Source organism: Botryllus schlosseri, chromosome 3 (assembly GCF_051294905.1).
Source record: "Botryllus schlosseri isolate E-star chromosome 3, Bs_hap1, whole genome shotgun sequence".
In the NCBI taxonomy this organism is placed as follows: Eukaryota; Metazoa; Chordata; class Ascidiacea; order Stolidobranchia; family Styelidae; genus Botryllus; species Botryllus schlosseri.
This window is the reverse complement of record NC_137238.1, coordinates 13,292,606-13,310,773: the sequence shown is the minus strand read 5'-3', so window position 1 is coordinate 13,310,773 and position 18,168 is coordinate 13,292,606. Positions and strand designations below refer to the sequence as shown.

General features: G+C 41.2%; 1 long non-coding RNA gene across 1 annotated transcript in view; it reads right to left on the bottom strand.

Moving 5' to 3' along the window:
* Positions 1-18,168, bottom strand: part of LOC145434923 (uncharacterized) — a 310,059-nt gene that overhangs the window by 193,606 nt on the left and 98,285 nt on the right. The window lies entirely within an intron of this gene.

Genomic DNA, 18,168 nt, shown 5'->3' with positions numbered 1-18,168 from the left:
TCATATATTTTGCTATTAATTTCTTGTCCTCTCTGCTCACGTTACCAGATTTACCGGTAGAGCTGAGTGAGGTGCAATGTTGCGTCTAAGCTGCTCACGTGCGCAGTTCTGACATGGTATCTGTGCACAGAAAATCTACGTTGCGCACAACTAATCCGAAGTTTTGACCTTTTTTTAGTCGTTACCCACTGTTGTTCAAGGGTCTGCGCAGTGAGTTTATTGAGTGTGCGCAGACTCATCAAAACGTGGAGCGAACAATGTGAGGTGTCTTGGAAACTGTAGGGCCCGTAACTAATAATTAAACATATTCGGGCGGGCGAACCCGTTGGTATGACTTCGTTGCATGATGTTATTTCGTGACCTCCTGTCTGCTATATCAAAAAATATAGAATCGCCCAACAGGGGGGCGCTGGATGCAAGGTTAAGAACTACTGATCTAGATTCTAGTATATCTCTGCGCTTTGGCTGTAAATTTGATGTAATCTCAGCGACGTTCAGGAGGGAAATCTTCGACGCTTCTTTTTGAAAGGTGCTGTGTGAACGCGAGCGTGAACCTATGACGTCGTGTGCTTGCTAATTCTAACCCTACATTTCGATTAAATGACATAATATGTTACACGACACCTAGCGACGACTCAGGTCACATGATACCACAATGCCGAAGTACATGGAGACTTTGTAAACGTCAATGTATCGATTGAAGCAATTAAATGTTACAATCATCCCTTAATCAATATCTTCCGTCGATTTGCCAGCAATTTTGACGAGGATTTTCGACTTCTGACTATTGTTACATTGATATTGAGCACGGGTTTCCATACTTGCTACCAATATTACCCCATAAACAAGATATACAGTAGTCTCGACCCCAATCACACGAATTAGTTGATACAATCAACCAATGCTCTTCAACCGGGGTTGTCGTACACCCTAGGGTGTACCAGAATTTTCAAAGGGTGTGCCACTCGGATGGGGTGTACAGCGGTGTACCAAATCCACATTATGATAAACCGATGATACGATGACTATAGCTATCACAAAATACGCCAGTTTATGCTTCAAAACAGAATGACTGGATGTGTAATGTCGTACAGTGTGATGTCATAAGCAAATGTTTCTCATCATTCAACCTTTGGTAATGGACTTATTACTACCTTTTCGAGTAGAGCAGGGTGGAGGTAGCATGTGTTCAGCTTGCGATATTTGTCTGATGATTCTCGAGGAAATCACCGCTAAATCTCGGACATTTTGAATTTGTGCTTCCTGCGGCCAGCTTATGAATAGTGCAGAATACATAGCCTACTTACGCAGCCACGGGGTCGAGTTTGCGAGTTTGCGAGTTTGCGATGGTGGTCCAGTAACCTCGAGCCCTTATTCGTATTATCATTTACTATACGTTGCAGCCTTGCTCAAATGTCCATCCTTATTTCGGCTACGTCAGGGGTGCTCAACCTGCGGACGTACGGCCTCATTCAGCCGCATAACCATAATTTTGCGATCTTCTACACATATTTAAATTAGCGTGTGTTGGCGGTCGTCATTATGTAACCAATTGTTGCTGGTTCTAGTCTCGGCTCTGCCATGTTTCTATGTGTCGGAGGTTTATCTAGGCTCCTCGTCGCCGACCCCCTGTTAACGTAGCGTCATGAAAAGCTCAGAAGAAGAGTTAACCGAGCTTCAAAGTCAGCAGCAAAGTCCTGAAAGTGGACGCACGTTAGCGAGAGAGAATGAAGATTGGGAGTGCGCGTGCAAGCAAAAGTCGTCCTCATTACCCAAAGCAAAAATACTAAACTTTAGGAAATGCACTGTCGTGGCGCACGAATTCTAAACAGGCGATTATCACCACTGTCATTGATGTGTAATAAAATATTATTAATAATAATACAAACAATCCTGATGGGAGGCCAAGAAATAACAACATGCAACTAAGTGATTAATAGGAACCGCAGGATGCATCATCATTAATATTGTACCCAATATTTTCGAAAACACCCTCCATCAGCTCTACGGGTTAATCTGATCACGTGAGCTGAGAATTAATGAATTTTTGACAATAATATGTGAAACTACCAACATTTTCGATGAAATCTATTAAAGGGGCAATATTTTCGCGCACTGCGCGACTACACACGTAATCCTAGTGTCTTTTCATGACATTTATACTCGCGATTTTGGTACATAAATTATATATTGTAAGCCTGCTGGGATGGTTTGCTTCTACAGTAAGAAAATTTGCGCGTTGCATATCTCAAGAAATAAGTGAAGGCACAGAACACCACAAGGGCTCTCCGTGGTTTTACTTCATGCTCCGCGTGATCATGATCCCCCGGAAGTCTCGGCCAGGCCCCACCAATCGTTGGGCCAGCACTGTTGGTACCCCTCCTGAAAAGGAAAAAATGCCTAATTTACCCGATTTGGTGTAACCATATTACCAATTACGAGAGAAAGTCTTTTTGCGTTTGCGCTCGCAGAACGATCGTCGACGATGAAACGTAGGCACAGAATGATTGTCGCATATTAGGGGACACCTTCGCTGTGAATGTGTCCAGATATCATACAGTACTGTCCTTGCAAACTGAGCCCTGCAGGCGGTATACAATAGACCTCAATATACTCAAGTAATACTAACATTGAGTTAGTTGATTTATAAACTTTGCATTATAAGCAATGTTCCCTCTAATTTTTCAAGAGTCTGCGCAAACACGCTAACTCACTGCGCAGGCCCTCGGACAACAGTGCGCAACCACCCTCCAATAGAATGATAAAATTAACTACTGGGGGGCTTCGCCCCCCAGACACCCCTACGGCTCTAGGCTTCTTCCGGTACTTATCACGTACATTTGGTGCTCATTTAGTAGTAGTGTCCCTAAACGCGCTAGGCGCGAAAAAATTTCGATAATTCATGATTGCATCGGCCAATATGATCGGGAATTGCATATATATTGCTATCAATTTTTATCCTCTTCCTGCTCACATAATCAGATTTACCGGTAGAGCTGATCCAGTAAGGTGTGTTGGAATAGATAGGCCCTCTAAATAATAATAAAACATCTTCGGGCGTACTCGTTGAAATAATGACTTCTTTACATGATGCTATTTCGTGACCCCCTATCTCAGTGGTTCTTAACCTTGCCTCCAGCGCCCCCCAGGGGGCGGAAACGCTCAGGGGGCGATATGGGAGGAGCTGGGCTCAGGGGGGCGGTATGGGGGGCGCTGGAGAAAAATGGCTTCGCAGTAGATGATGTGGTGGTAGGACATATCCTTAATGAGTATTCAGAGAAAATGAACACCGTTATATATAGCCTACAAAAGACATATAGGTTTAATTATCCATGGGCGCCTAAATGACTGGCACCGAATATTCCTGCGTTTGCAATCTGAACCCCAGAAGATGAATTCCATCCGGCAGGGAAAAATTATATGCCAGTGAAGAAATACCAATTTGAAATCGTGTTCGTCTTTTAGTTTAGTACGATTGGGCGACAGGGATACCTAAATCTAGATATTCTTGTTGGGCGATATCCCTGGTGGGCGATTCTATATTTTTTGATATAGCAGACAGGAGGTCACGAAATAACATCATGCAACGAAGTCATACCAACGGGTTCGCCCGCCCGAATATGTTTAATTATTAGTTACGGGCCCTACAGTTTCCAAGACACCTCACATTGTTCGCTCCACGTTTTGATGAGTCTGCGCACACTCAATAAACTCACTGCGCAGACCCTTGAACAACAGTGGGTAACGACTAAAAAAAGGTCAAAACTTCGGATTAGTTGTGCGCAACGTAGATTTTCTGTGCACAGATACCATGTCAGAACTGCGCACGTGAGCAGCTTAGACGGAACATTGCACCTCACTCAGCTCTACCGGTAAATATGGTAACGTGAGCAGAGAGGACAAGAAATTAATAGCAACATATATGAAATTCCCGATCTTACTGACCGATTTTATCAAGAATTATCGAAAGTATTCGCACTTCGCACTGGCTCGCTAAACAGTACAGCTGATTTCGTGTCAAAACGAACAACGTGATGGGGGCGGTCGGTTTATTACCCTATGGGAGCCCAAGACCCAAGTTTTTTCGGGGGGCCTGACGAAGTGCCGTTTCGTTCCTGCCAACGGGTATACGCCCGAAGATGTATAATTATTATTGAGGTTGAGGGGTCCTACCTTTTCAATCACACATCACTCAGCTCTACCGGTAAATTTGTTTACGTGAGCAGAGAGAGAATAAAATTTGATATCAATATACATGCAATTCCCGATCATATTTACCAATTCAATCATTAATTATTGAAATTTTTCGCGCTTCGCGCGTCTAGGCGGGAATACCTGGCTCAGTAAATTGACACCCAATGTAGATGACTAGTATCAGCAAATAGTGGATAGCCGAAAGGGGGTCTGGGGGCGAAGCCCCCGGAAGTTTGGTTTATCACCCGATGGGGGCGGGCTAAGACCAACGTTTTTGGGGGGGGCTGACGAAGTGCTGTTACGGCCCTGGTAACGAATTAATTTTACCTACGGGCACGCCCGTTTATGTTTAATTATCAATTACGTGCCCTCCATCTTCCCATACAACTGCTCAATCTTCGCTACTGCTGGTAAATCTGATTACGTGGGCTGAGAGGATAAAAAGTTTATAGCGACTTATATATGTAATTACCACCTATTCATTCATGCATTATAGAAGGATTTGTTACCTAGGGCGACCATGCCACACAAACTTTGCTGACCATCGAAATCACGCTACGGGGTTCTTGGAGACGAAGGCCTCGGAAGTTTGGTTTATCACGCTATGGGTGCGCAAGGCAATCATTTTTAGGGGGAATGACGAAGTGCTGTTACGGCCCTCCCTCATACTCATTTTCTTTATTACATTCCTTACAATATGCGGTTGGGGGGCGCTGGAGCACGATAATTTTTGAAAGGGGGCGCTGGAGGAAAAAAGGTTAAGAACCACTGCGGCCTATCTGCTATGTCAAAAGATATTGAAATCGCCAAAACGTACCAAAGTAAAAGACTTACACGATTTCAAATTGGTATTTCTTAACTGGAAAACAATGTTCCCTCGATATGGCATTTGTCTTGTTGTGGGACTCGGATCGCCAGGACAGAAACATTCGGCGCCAGCCATTTAGGCGCCTATGGACATGGACAATTACACATATATTTGTATATATCGAAGTTTTCGGTCAGCACCGGGGCAGTCTTTTTCACCCACGGTTTTCTCGCTGCTGATTGTTCTGGCGCACTTCTTGGATTCGCATGTTTCATATAGCCGTTAACTTCATATGTCTTGGCGCGTCATGGTGCGGTAATGGCCGATGCCTAAGTGCCCATATCTATAAATCATGCCTAATTTCTGCTGGGAAAGGGTACCCAATAATAAGATATCTTACAATAATAAAACGCGCGTAGCGCGAAAAAAAAATTTATGAAAAATTTCAAAAAATTTCAAACTTATGTTAATTCTCGAAATAATTTTGGACCCCCTTCGAGCTCGGCCCCTCCAATTGGGGGTTTGGGGTGCGAAAGTTACGGTCCTGAGTAAATCTTACGCAATGTTCATGCCACGCGAAGAAGACTATCATTCGTTAGTTTCTCGCAGATTAACTTCGAGCTAGCCCATTGTTATTTATAACTTTGTTAAACCATGTTATTTCGCCATTCCCAGAAAATAATGCGCTATTGAAATGATATCAGTATCGCTCACGTGTACGATACCACACCAAAAGAAATATCTTCCGTGAGGCGCAGGTGATTGTGAACTCTAATTTCTTCACGGAGCGCAATAGTTACCTTTGCGGGGCGCACTTGTACCTCGGTTTCTGACTTCAGTGATAGCACTATTTGGCCCTGGCAATGTTCCATCTTAATTTTCACGAATCTGCGCGCCTGCGTGGTCCATTGGACAACAGTGCGCAACAGCTAGAAAAAAAACATCCTTTCTGATTTTTTGTGCGCAGAGACCGATTCAGCACTGCGCATTTGCGCACATGCGCAGCTTAGTGGGAACATTGATTATAAGCATTATAAGCGTTTCCATAGTTGCATTTCAAATAAATTCCCGTCAAAGCATGCATGTCGGCAATTCGAGGTGATCATGTTCCGTTTGCGCTCCGGCCATTGTAGGCTTAACGCCCATTCGTTCAAAATAGGATGTTCAGATACTCCGCTATGTCTCCATTGTAATATCGCCGAAACTGTCGACCATTTTCTACGGAATTGTGCAAGATACGATTTTCAACGGTCCTTTCTCATTGAGTCATGCCGTAATCATGACATCCCATTCACGACTTATAACCTATTAGTCCAGCCCGAGCTATTAACCCCTGTGGGTGAATTCGTGCTATCATGTCGTAGAATCCTTTAAGATTTGAACGTATATAGACGAGATTGAAATACACTGCAAGGGTACTTATACCAGTAGGTAACTTCAGACCGTGGTGCACCAGACCCTTAAGGGAGATAAGCATCACTACAACTTTTAACCATATTAATAATAATAATAAACTTTGAAAATTTTTCGCGTTTTGCGTGGCTAGTGGCGTGGTGTGGCGTGACGCGCTATCGCTTTTTATTTGCAAAATAACGAATGTTCTTCTATAAATATCCAGTTCAACTAACTTTGCCAAGGATGAGAAACCGATTCGCGCCATTGCTAGGTAGATTCGTGCTCAATATTTGTATATGAAATTTATATTATCTCTCAATTCAACAGCTTCTTTGAGGCACAGTATACAGGTAAAATATCCAATTGAATAGTATATTCATATTGAAATGAACTCGAATATGTTCGGCTGACTCTCGTCAGGGGTAATAGCTATCGACTAGTATAGAATTGGAACGAATACTGTATGCCTACATCATCAATCGTATCACAACATACCAGGTCACCAGCATGAAATTTCGAATAAGAACCGCTCAATGTATCATTTCAAAATGATACACGAACCTCTCTTGTTGACACAGCCTTGAGTGGTGTATTTTAATAAAAGTCGATCTCAAGGTTCACAAATGAAAGTCTATGAGCGACGCCTCCCAACGAAGCGAAATCTGTTGTCTTGATAATGTTATGACAAGCGGAAATATCCACAAGATGTTTGCCAATGGCAGAGTTAATGGCCTTTGATTGCTCAGCATCAATCTTGAGGGGATGAGTGAAGGTATATTTCATACAAAATGCGTCCTAATTGAGTACACTCAGAACGGCTACTTTGAGACGGTAACGTAACGATCCTCATATCTTATATTCAAAAGGCATATCATGCATGGTATATATGAAATGACCTTATCCTAACTGAAGCAAACTGCATGTGCACTGCTTCTTATATCAAGAAGTGCGTGATGAAAGATTGTGGTGTATAGACAACATTGTCAGAATGAAGCAACACGGTGTGTCACCACTCACCAGCAGTGTACGCGTAGGATAACCTCAGTGTTGCCAGCCAACAACTGCTGCTGTTGAACATTCTTTCTCCATTTTTTGCAAGCTATTTAGTGAGGACAGGCACTTTCGACCCGAGCATGTAGGAAAGTGTCTTTCGTTGCAGCATAACAAATTTTATTTATTTCCTCCATAATGAGCGATGTAACTACTGGAATTCTTCATAGGTCCGGATTTCGTTAAAATAAAGTTTTTTTCGTGGAAAGAGTTGTCAGTTTCTAAATCAAATAAGTTTTATTTTCGGCAAAACTACTTCATAAGGACAGACAGTTTTAACCAGAAATTAAGATTGAGTAGTAGAATTCTAACATTATGTGGGAAAGCAGCTAATTTACATACATAAGGTCAAAATTTGGACAAAAAATAAGTTTTTACGATAAAAAATGTGAAAATTTTGATTTTTTTGGTCAAAATCTTCCCTGCTTCTGGTAAAAAATATCGCCCAAGACATAACTAATCGGAAAGTGGACGCGCAAACCGTTTTTCAGCGCACCTCTGGAAATGACCTTATTTTTAGTCTATTCCCGTATATATGTCCTCTTTTTAGGGTCCCTAAATATTGGGGGCCGCAAACTTGTGCTTAGCGTGATAAGGTGGTGATCAATGTTGCCTCTCATTTTTCACGGGTCTGCGCACACTTACCAACTCACTGCGCAGACCCTTGGAAAACAGTGCGTGACGACTAAAAAAAGGTCATCACTTCAGATTTTTTGTGCGCAGCTTAGATTTTCTGTTCGCAGAGACCGTGAAAGTACTGCGCATTTGCGCACGTGCGCAGCTTAGAGGGAACATTGGTGGTGAATATTCCAAAAAGGTTGAGAATCACTGCTATAGAGGGTGAGTGCCTCATCAACCATGAACCTCACCGCACATCACTGGGTTCTATTGTTGCTAGCATTTTGTAAGATTAGCTACAAAGGCCAACAATCATAAAATATTCCACTTAATGTTGAATACATTTGTGTAGTTTTTCGAACACCATCGTGGCCTTCAGTGTGGATTCTAGTTCAACGACCGACTTCCGAAATAATGTGACGACATATTGTTATTCTAAAATGGAATCCTCCATAATATTTCATGTCCTAATCGCTAATACATGCAATATTCATATCATATCTACAATTTAAGATATAGGCCCACATGAGATCCGACGTCTCTGATGCTCAGATAATAATTAAACTATGCCAGAGGTGTCAAACATACGACCTACGGGCCGCATCCGGCCCCTCAGATGATTTCATCCGATCCGTGAAGCAATTCTGAATCAATGAAAAAATACTTGTATTATATATCACATTTGTATGAGACTTATATTAACTTTACCACATTGTAATTATCCCACTCTAGTCACTATTAGTACCAATTTGGCGAAATCGTCTTGAAATTCCAGGTGATAGAAACAGTTGACTCTCAATTTTCTGGAAAATGGACAATTCACAGTGGCGAAAACGCTAATGCAAAACTTTTCTATGCAAGTTACATAAAGAAGATGGTTACGCAAACAATACAATGACAATATGTGTTTTCGTCTTTTGTATAATTTTTATTTTAAAAGATTCCTCGCTTCCGTAGAAACCCCGAAGATTATGAAATAATGACGAACCAGCCAAATACCAGCGTTCGGATTCACAGTTAAACTCTTGTCTTCCTCGCAACGCATACTTAAGGCGGGTCAACACTGCGTCACTACTAAAACATGGGAAAGAGCAGTGGTTCTACTAGGCCAGAGGTCTCAAACACGCGGCCCTCGAGAACATTTTGTGCGGCCCGCGAAGGCATTTTTCAATTTCAAGTATTCGACAATATATTCTAGTGTCATATATCTTTTTTTGATTTAGGAACTTAAAGTTCACTCTAAAACTACTACAAAAACCTGAAATCTAAACAAACTTCACTATCACATCACTTCCTAAAATCTACCATTAAGTGGAAGATCGCTATTACGTCACATTTCAGGTTCATGATGACAAAACATGACCCGTTGATGATTCGTGACTGAAAATCGTGATTTTGTTTAGTGCGACCTTTCGTCAAATTACTCGGTTTGGGATTAACTGGCTGATAAACTAATAATGACTCGAGTTGAGCAGGGTCGAACGTTAAAATCAGAGAAGGACTTGCCTCTTGGAATTGGCAATTCTACGGACGCAAAAATCTATGAAACTGTCGTGGGGAATGAATAGTAATATAGCAAAAGCCCGTAGCTTGCGTTGCGTAGGGTATATAGAATATAGAAATCTAATCAGGTCTGTATGGAAACCATTGGCGCTCTGTGACCCCCGTGAAGTAGATTTGGTTACATCCTGGATGTTGTTTGTTCTCTCTGTCCATGTTATTATCGGTGGCGAGTAAGGTAGTGGTACGCTCCACAGTTGTAACACGAATGGATTCTTCGGCGATTAGTCATTTATATTCCAGGGTTTTTTAACCAGGGGTCCGTAGACCCTTCGTGGTACAAAGCACCACATCAGGGGGTTCCAGATGCATTGTGGAAATTGGCCTATATGCTGTGGAATATTTTCTGGGCTAATTTATTCAACTGGAAAATATTCTTCGCGCTACGCGCGATTTTATGTGAATGGGCTTCCTGATTTTTATATAGGTCCCATCAGAAATTGTGTTGAAAATTGACAGTGGTCGCTGGAAATCTAATTGAAAGTACAGGGGGTACGATCGCTAAAACGGGTAAAGAACAATGTTATTAAACCTGACTGACTGACTGAACACACAGGTCCAGCGCCAGGGGTTTCCAATCCTGTGCTTACGCCGAAGAGCGATGGCAGCCTACGCGTGACGATCGACCTGAGGCAAGTCAACCAGGCGATCAAGGCTACTAACATTCCCATACCAAGAGTGGAGGAAATCAAAGCAAGGCTGGCAGGCAGCAAAGTATTCAGCAAACTGGACTTAAAATCAGCTTTCCACCAATTGTTGCTAGATGAGCAGTCGAGAGTAGTCACAGTATTCCATGCTGGCCATAGACTCATGCGTTACCGAAAACTCACAATGGGTGCAAAACCAGCATCAGGCGAAATCACGAGATCTCTGATCCCGCTCTTTGCTAATATCAAAGGGGCCCATGTCATTCATGATGACGTCATCATATCTGGAGAGACTCCTCAGCAACATGACCTAGCTCATGAAAAAGTCATGAAACGCATCCAGGACTCTGGAATGACCCTGAACGCTGACAAGTGTGTTTTCAAGAAGCCAGAGATACCTTTCTGGGGTATGATAGTGACTAGTAAAGGTATTAAACCAGATCCGGAGAAGGTCAAAGCTCTCTAGGACGCTTACCGTCTGTGGTGTTATGATATGCTTGATTGAGCCCAGCGATGGGTTCCTGTATTGTTTTGATAACAGACATGCATGTAGTCTGCTGAGGGAATACACTTCGAGTTCGGCTTGTAAAGGTATCTGTCTAAGTCAGAGGTCTCAAACACGCGGCCCGGAACAATAATAATTATATTTAAGTTGTTATTGATCTGTTCCAATATTAATCGAAGAAAACCTAACGCTGGTTTAATTTGACTTTGACAATGACAGTAACAATAGCCTATACTTATCACGAGTATATCAGAAACCTCGATTAGGCTACACCGCTCACATGCTCTGATATCCGATCAATCTTTAGTGAATTCTAAAATATTGTTCATAAAATTGTGGCATTTCAAAGATCCAATAGCTGCAATATTACAACCCGACAGCTTTTACGATATCATCATGCGTCCTCTCGCATGATGTCTAAACTCATTATTTCTAACAAATTATGCCCGGCACAAAAACTATTGTATTCAAATATTTGAAAATGTGATTTTTTTCGTGCCAAGCGTGAATAGTATAACAGTAAATTACATTTTCTCGAGGATTGTGGAATGCCTGTCTGCAAGGTGCCGTTAAATAAGGCCTAGTTGGATATTATAGATTGAATACCCCTATTTATTGATGCTGCGGCCCGCGGGTCATCACATTTTAGGAAATTGGCCCGCGAGCACATTTGAGTTTGAGACCTCTGTACTAGGCTATGGTATGACTCATTTACCTACAGATCTGATACACATTGATTATTATTGGTAGAGAAAATCGGTGCAAATCGCCACAACACAGTTACTGTATTTGCTTTTTTATAGAAAACAAATACTGAAGTGGAACGATAAATGAGCATTTATCATCAGGCAATATTTACCATCAATGCATAGGATTTCAGAAGGAGAAGGTTCCGAAACCCTATGCAAAAAGACTCTAATATATTGAACGCACATAAATTTCATCTACCACAAGAATAATGATTCATGCCATTAGAAAAATTTGCAAACAAGCTATCTTCAAGTTACGCTATATTAGTAATTAATGTTTCAAAATTTGCCTGATTAAAAAATTTGTCTGAAATAAAAACAGTATCCCAGAGTCATAAACTGCCAGTGAACGATAGGCTTCCGACCACGCGACTAGTCAATGGGCTCATGAATGAAACCTCGAGATTAAGTTGCACTCCACAGCACGGCTTGCGCCCTGAAAACAACCGTACACCGCCTCCTCCTTGGGACGCGACCCCAGGTTATGAACCGCTGAGTTTATCCAACAACTCTGTCGCTAATTCGATCACTTCTAGCCCGAAGGAACAATGTCAATGCATTAACTGCGGCGTATCGCCTACCTTTAATTCATCCTAATGCTGTGATCCCAAACTGTATTGAGGAGTTGATAATTGTCCTAATCAAGGGGCCATGTTTTGATTTGGAATTTTATATCGACGCCTGAATAGAGATATTGGTTACATCGGTATGGTTACAACAATACCGCGTGCGTGACGCTATTCAAATCATTCATCACTTATTGACTTTGTCGCCGTTGCAAAATAGTAATCTGTACATATCTCTCAATTTCCTTTATCCCTGTTGAATGGGAGTTACACATACGATTGATAGGCTGAGAAACCAAATATCGACGAGCAGTTTAAAGCTAAATCCCTTAAAATGTGGAACAATATGTTAGTACCGGCCCCATTCAACAATGTGATGCCGACCGTACCATGTACATACTATAAGTAGGGGAGTCGAACTCAATTTCCATCGCTAGTCAAATCGTTAACTGCATGGGATTCCTCTCAAACGCCATATCTGCGGTATACAGAATGATGTCGTTGGAACACAGTTACTGGATCAGTTCTTCAATAAAAAACAAAACTATACTGTAGTTGAATGATAAATGAGCAGTTATTATCAGGCAATATTTAACATCAATGCTAAAGATTTTAGAAGGGGGAGGTTCCGAAACTCTATGCAAAAATACCCCTATGTATTGAACGCACATAAATATGTTTCATTTACCAAAGGAACAGTGATCCAGGCCATTATGAAAATTTGCAAACAAGCTATCTTCAAGTCACGCCATATTAATAAATCATATATATCATTATTTGACTAATTAATTCTTTTGTCAGAAAAGTAGTATCCTGTCATCAAAAGAGCCATATACTGCCAGTGAACGATAGGCTTCCGACCCCTTGACTAGTCCATTTGCTCGAGATTAAGTTGCAGATCAAAGCACGGCTCGCGCCTTGAAAAGAATCGTACACTACCTCCTCCTTGGGATGCAACGCCAGTTTATGAACCACTGAGTTTATCTATGAACTCTTTCGATAATTCGATCACTCCTAGCCCGAATGACCCATGTCAATGCACTAACAGTAGCGTATAGACTACCTTTAATTTGCCCTAAAGCTATTACCCCTCAACAATTTGAGGAGTCGATCATTATCCTTATCGCGGGGCCGTGTTTTGGTTTGGAATTTTGTGTCGACGCCTGAATAGAGATATCCCTTACATTGCTACGGTTGCAACAATACCGCGCGCGTGACGCAATTCCAATCATACATCAGGAATTGGCTTTGACGCTGACAAAAATAGTAATAGGTACATATCTCTCAATTTTCTTTGTCCCGGTGGAACGGGAGTTATGTATACGATTGATAGGTTGGGAAACCAAATATCGACGAGCAGTTTAATGCTAAATCATTTGTAATGTAGACAGGGGTCGGCAAACCCCGGCACGCGTGCCAAGTACAATTACAATTACAAATACAATTACTCCCTTGCATGTTTCAATTACTTTACAATTACAATTAGTCAATGCAAAAATATCAAATTACAATTACAATTACTGTTAAACATGTAATTGATCGGTAGACAACCGTAGCGACATAATTAGCAACATTCTCAAGCTATTCCTGTTTCATTCATGATACGTAGAATACCTTTTTGCTTGTATTTATATGGCTCGCGAGCCATAGGTTCCCGACCACTGTCATACATGCAATTACAAAATAAACAACAGAGTTGGGTCCGAAATTTGTGAGGGATTTATATTCAACTTCACAATTTCATGATATTAGTGCAGTGGTTCTTAACCGGGGGTCCGCGAAGCATTTTCAGGGTGCCGCCAAATCTCCAAATTTGCAAACTGGTTGAAAGCCTTTTTTAATTGGAGAAACCACGAAGCTGTTTCGCTCTATCTCAAAGAAACAGAATGGCAGTCTGAGATGAAATATTCTATTGCGTTAACTCATTTAAATTTCCAAATTGCTAATAGCTTATACTGATACAAACATATTGCGTACTCAGCTCGGATCATATTTCAGCAAAAGAATACATGGGTGAAAGCTGCGGGTAAAACTTAAATTTAATAGGCTTTCGGCGTACAGTGCGGGTCATAGTATCACACTTGTATTTACATCTAAATATACATTGGGACATGCTGTACTGAGTCTAGTACTACGCAATCATCCATCTGCCTCTCACCATTGCTAGATATTCAATAAATGTCTAATTTAATTTATACTCGTCTTTAGCTTTCTCCGATGTGACAACGTCATCAGTGATTGTGTTTATACATTATACCTGGTTCATGGTCGTCGCATTCTGAAAGCCTACGCTGGCTCATGCGATACGCCCTTTAAATTGTTCAGGTGGATTGCACGCACAATGACTTTAAATCGCTGTAGCAGAACGTGCATCAGGCATTATAAGATGCTGAAAAAATATTCTGTTAGGTTCTGTAATAACATCGCCGAAACGCGTTCTGTCAAAGCACTTGACCCGTAACAAACATCACACAATATACGTCACATTACAACGTTAGGAAATTATTACACACGTTATTTATATATTCCGAGTAGCTTTTACGAAGTGACATTCAAATTATGTCCATGTTGATAAGATACGCGATCGATTTTAAATATGGAACAAAGTTTCTATCGTCATCAAAATAACATTATAGTGATTAGATGTACCATTAAACATAAATCTAGGCCGCAAATGTCGACACGTGAGCCGCTTGCAGCCAGGGTCTAGATCAATCCGATCTGACATAAATATTATTTCTCTTGCTCAAGCACATTTACTCCATTTGTGCCATGCCGGCGACATAATATGTTGGAGGGAAAATGCAACAAAATTAACCCAGGATGCCATATTTTTTTTTAATTATGTTCAAAGTATCCTCACGTTGCTCAATGCTCACGTTATCAAGAGCGGGAACGATTTAATTATTGACGCTAGCTCTATGAAGTTGACATTGTTACTAACGAAATTGACGCTTAGGTGTGCATCAATTCATTTGTATTACGTATAACGAGCCTATTCTATTCGTTTTCGAAATGCCATTGACGGATAATCCGAGAATTATCAACGAAAATCCCAAATAACTCGGCTTCTACTAGTTGGAATTGAGTCAAATTTGTTTTGCATCGTCTTTAAAGACAGCTCAACAATTCCACGGCGTTGACAGAAAAATTTGATTTTTCAATAAAAAATTCCTAATAAATAATATGTTTTACTTGGATCTGCGGAGTCCTATACTTGTTAGAATTTAACCAAATTTGGTGTGCATGCAGCGTTTTTTAGGGTAATCTGGCAATTTAATCAGTGAATGGCTGAAATCCGGAAAAAAATTATTCTTGTGCAGTCATAACGTACGTGCACAGGCCTACTGCTCGCCAAGCAGCGACGGTCGAACTGCGTTTTCAAAGCCTAACCAAACATCAATACAGAAGTTACTATATTTGGCACTAAGCAGAGTGGTGATTATTTTTATCCATCTGCGATGTAGTGGAGTCTTGATTGCATTGATCACCTGATATACAGCATGGCGGGTGTTCTAACAATCACACGACAATGTACCTTGGATATTTATTTACTATGTGCGAATAATTCTTTCGCAATGACGATCAAAGCTAATACGTCTGATGCAATGATGAGCAGCAGTGGCGTTTGAAGATCAGACGTTTGTTCCATCACTAACCTGGTATACTATCTCTCCTTGTTCACGAATGTTCAGTTATTGTCATAGTCTTTGTACAAATAAAAAGTAATCGTTCACAATGTCACAAGTCACAATGAAATCGAATAGATATGTGAAACAGTCGATTACGATTACGATTACTTCGAAATTTTTTCGAATGTAATTGATTGCGATTACGATTACTTGAAAATGCAGTAATCGTCGTAATCGATTACGATTACCAATTGCGATTACCCCTTGGGGATTGGTGCAATACCGCTTTCTCACTCAGTCAACATTGACATCGTGTGCATTGTGGAATGTGTATACATGCGTGAGGAATTGTGAATTACAGCAAAAAACAGAACTTGGAAAACAGCTTCAAGTCCCAAACGTAGCCTAGGTTTTCGCCGTATTGAAATAAAAGAGATAAGGTCGGTGTTGCTCGATTGTATCGCTATTCACTACGCAACGTTGCATGACTACCGTCACGGTATATTGACCTAACAATAAGGATATGTGATGGTTCTATATTTAGTTGTTTCCTAATTTAGAGCTCGCCACAAATGTAATAGAAAAGTGAGGCGTAACTTGTTCCACTCACGATTTTGCTTGAACATATAGTTATTGAAAGTCGATAGCACACCTGTGGCCCTCATAGGCGTGTACACCGTATTTCAGGTCTCGCATCCATGCGTTGCAATATTTTGTTAGGAAATGTAATTATTAGGGATGGTGTGAACGTGAGGTTCACGCTCGCGTTCGGTGTGTGAACCTCAGAACCTCTCCGCGTTGGCAAACGATCCTTGGTAGGTTTTGCAATGCGAACCTTTTTCATATATTACAAATTTCCACGTCATTATAACATCTTTGGTTGAAATTCTTCTCATTTCGACATAGCATCTTTTTCCGCATGGGGCTGGCAACATGTAAAGAAATTCAGCACTAAACTATAGCATGCACCTTAACCAGTTTAAGAAAAATTATCTAATTTGTTAGAGACTGTGCCTGGAATGTTCAGCTTTCCGATTGTGATTACTTTCGGTAGTGGGCTTTGACTGCAATCGCACAATAGCAAGAACAAAATTCACTAGATCAGAGGTCTTAAACTCAAATGTTCTCGCGGGCCAATTTCCTAGTTTTTGATGACTCCACGGGCCGCAGCATCAATAATAGGGCTTTTCAATGTATAATTTCCAACTAGGCCTTATCTGAGGGGACATTGCGGACTAGGCATTCCACTATCAGCGTAAAAACGTAATTCCCTATTGTACTATTCACGCTTGACACGGGAAAAAATCATATTTCAAATATATGAATAAATTGTTTTTGTGTCGGGCATAATGTGTTAAAATATTTTTGTGTCGGGCATAATTTGTTAAAATATTTTTGTGAGTAGTTAGTATGATCGGTCGCGAGCGGCCATTGGTTCTTATGGGCTTGGTGGCACATCGTATGGAAAACTCGGGGCGGCACATCGTACTTTTTGACCCCCCCTCTCGGTCGCACATCGTAATGTGTTCTTATGGGTGCGCTCGCACGTCGTACTTTTAGGTATAGGCATCTCTCGCACATCGTATTGAAAACTCGTGTTGGCACATCGTACTTTTAGGTATAGGCATCTCTCGCACGTCGTACTTTCACATGACGTACTTTCGCGTATAGGCTCTTAGGCTGTGGTGGTGATTCGCCATGTGTTCTTATGGGTGCGTCGGCATATCGTACTTTCGGGTATGGGCATCTCTCGCACGGTGTTGAATGAGTATCAGGTATATTGATCACGTGATTGGTCCTTAGTTAGTATGTATATCGCAAATTATTATATATGACCAATTTGAGGTAATCCCAACGTTTACAGTGAGTGCGACTTCAGTATATCGTTATTCTTATGGCCGCGGCGGTGATTCGTACTTTCGGGTATAGACTGCGGTGACATGTCGTACTTTCAGCAAAAAAGGTGTGAAATAGTTTGCTAAATCTAGGATTCAGTCGCATGGTAATGTTTTGGTATTTAGTTTACCACAGAGCCGGCGTAGACGGCGCTTCAAATACCAACAATTGCCACGTTCACATACTAACACTTCAAAAAGGTGTGAAATATTTGTAAAATCCTACGAGTGCTCACATGATAACACATCAGACATACCCATCACTCGTGTTTTGGTGTTACAGAGGTAGGAATCACAGACAAGTAATATTTTGGTAATTAGTTTGTCTCAGAACCGGCGTAGACGGTGATTCCAATACCAACAATAACCACGCTCACAAACTAACACTTCAAAAAGGTGTGAAATATATTACAAATCCCACGATCTCTGACAAGATAACACCTCAGACATAGCCATTTCTCGCGTCTTACCATTACTTACATCCCAATCGCTACAGTGTAATATTTTGATAATCAGTATGTCACAGAACTGGATTTCACTGGTAAAATT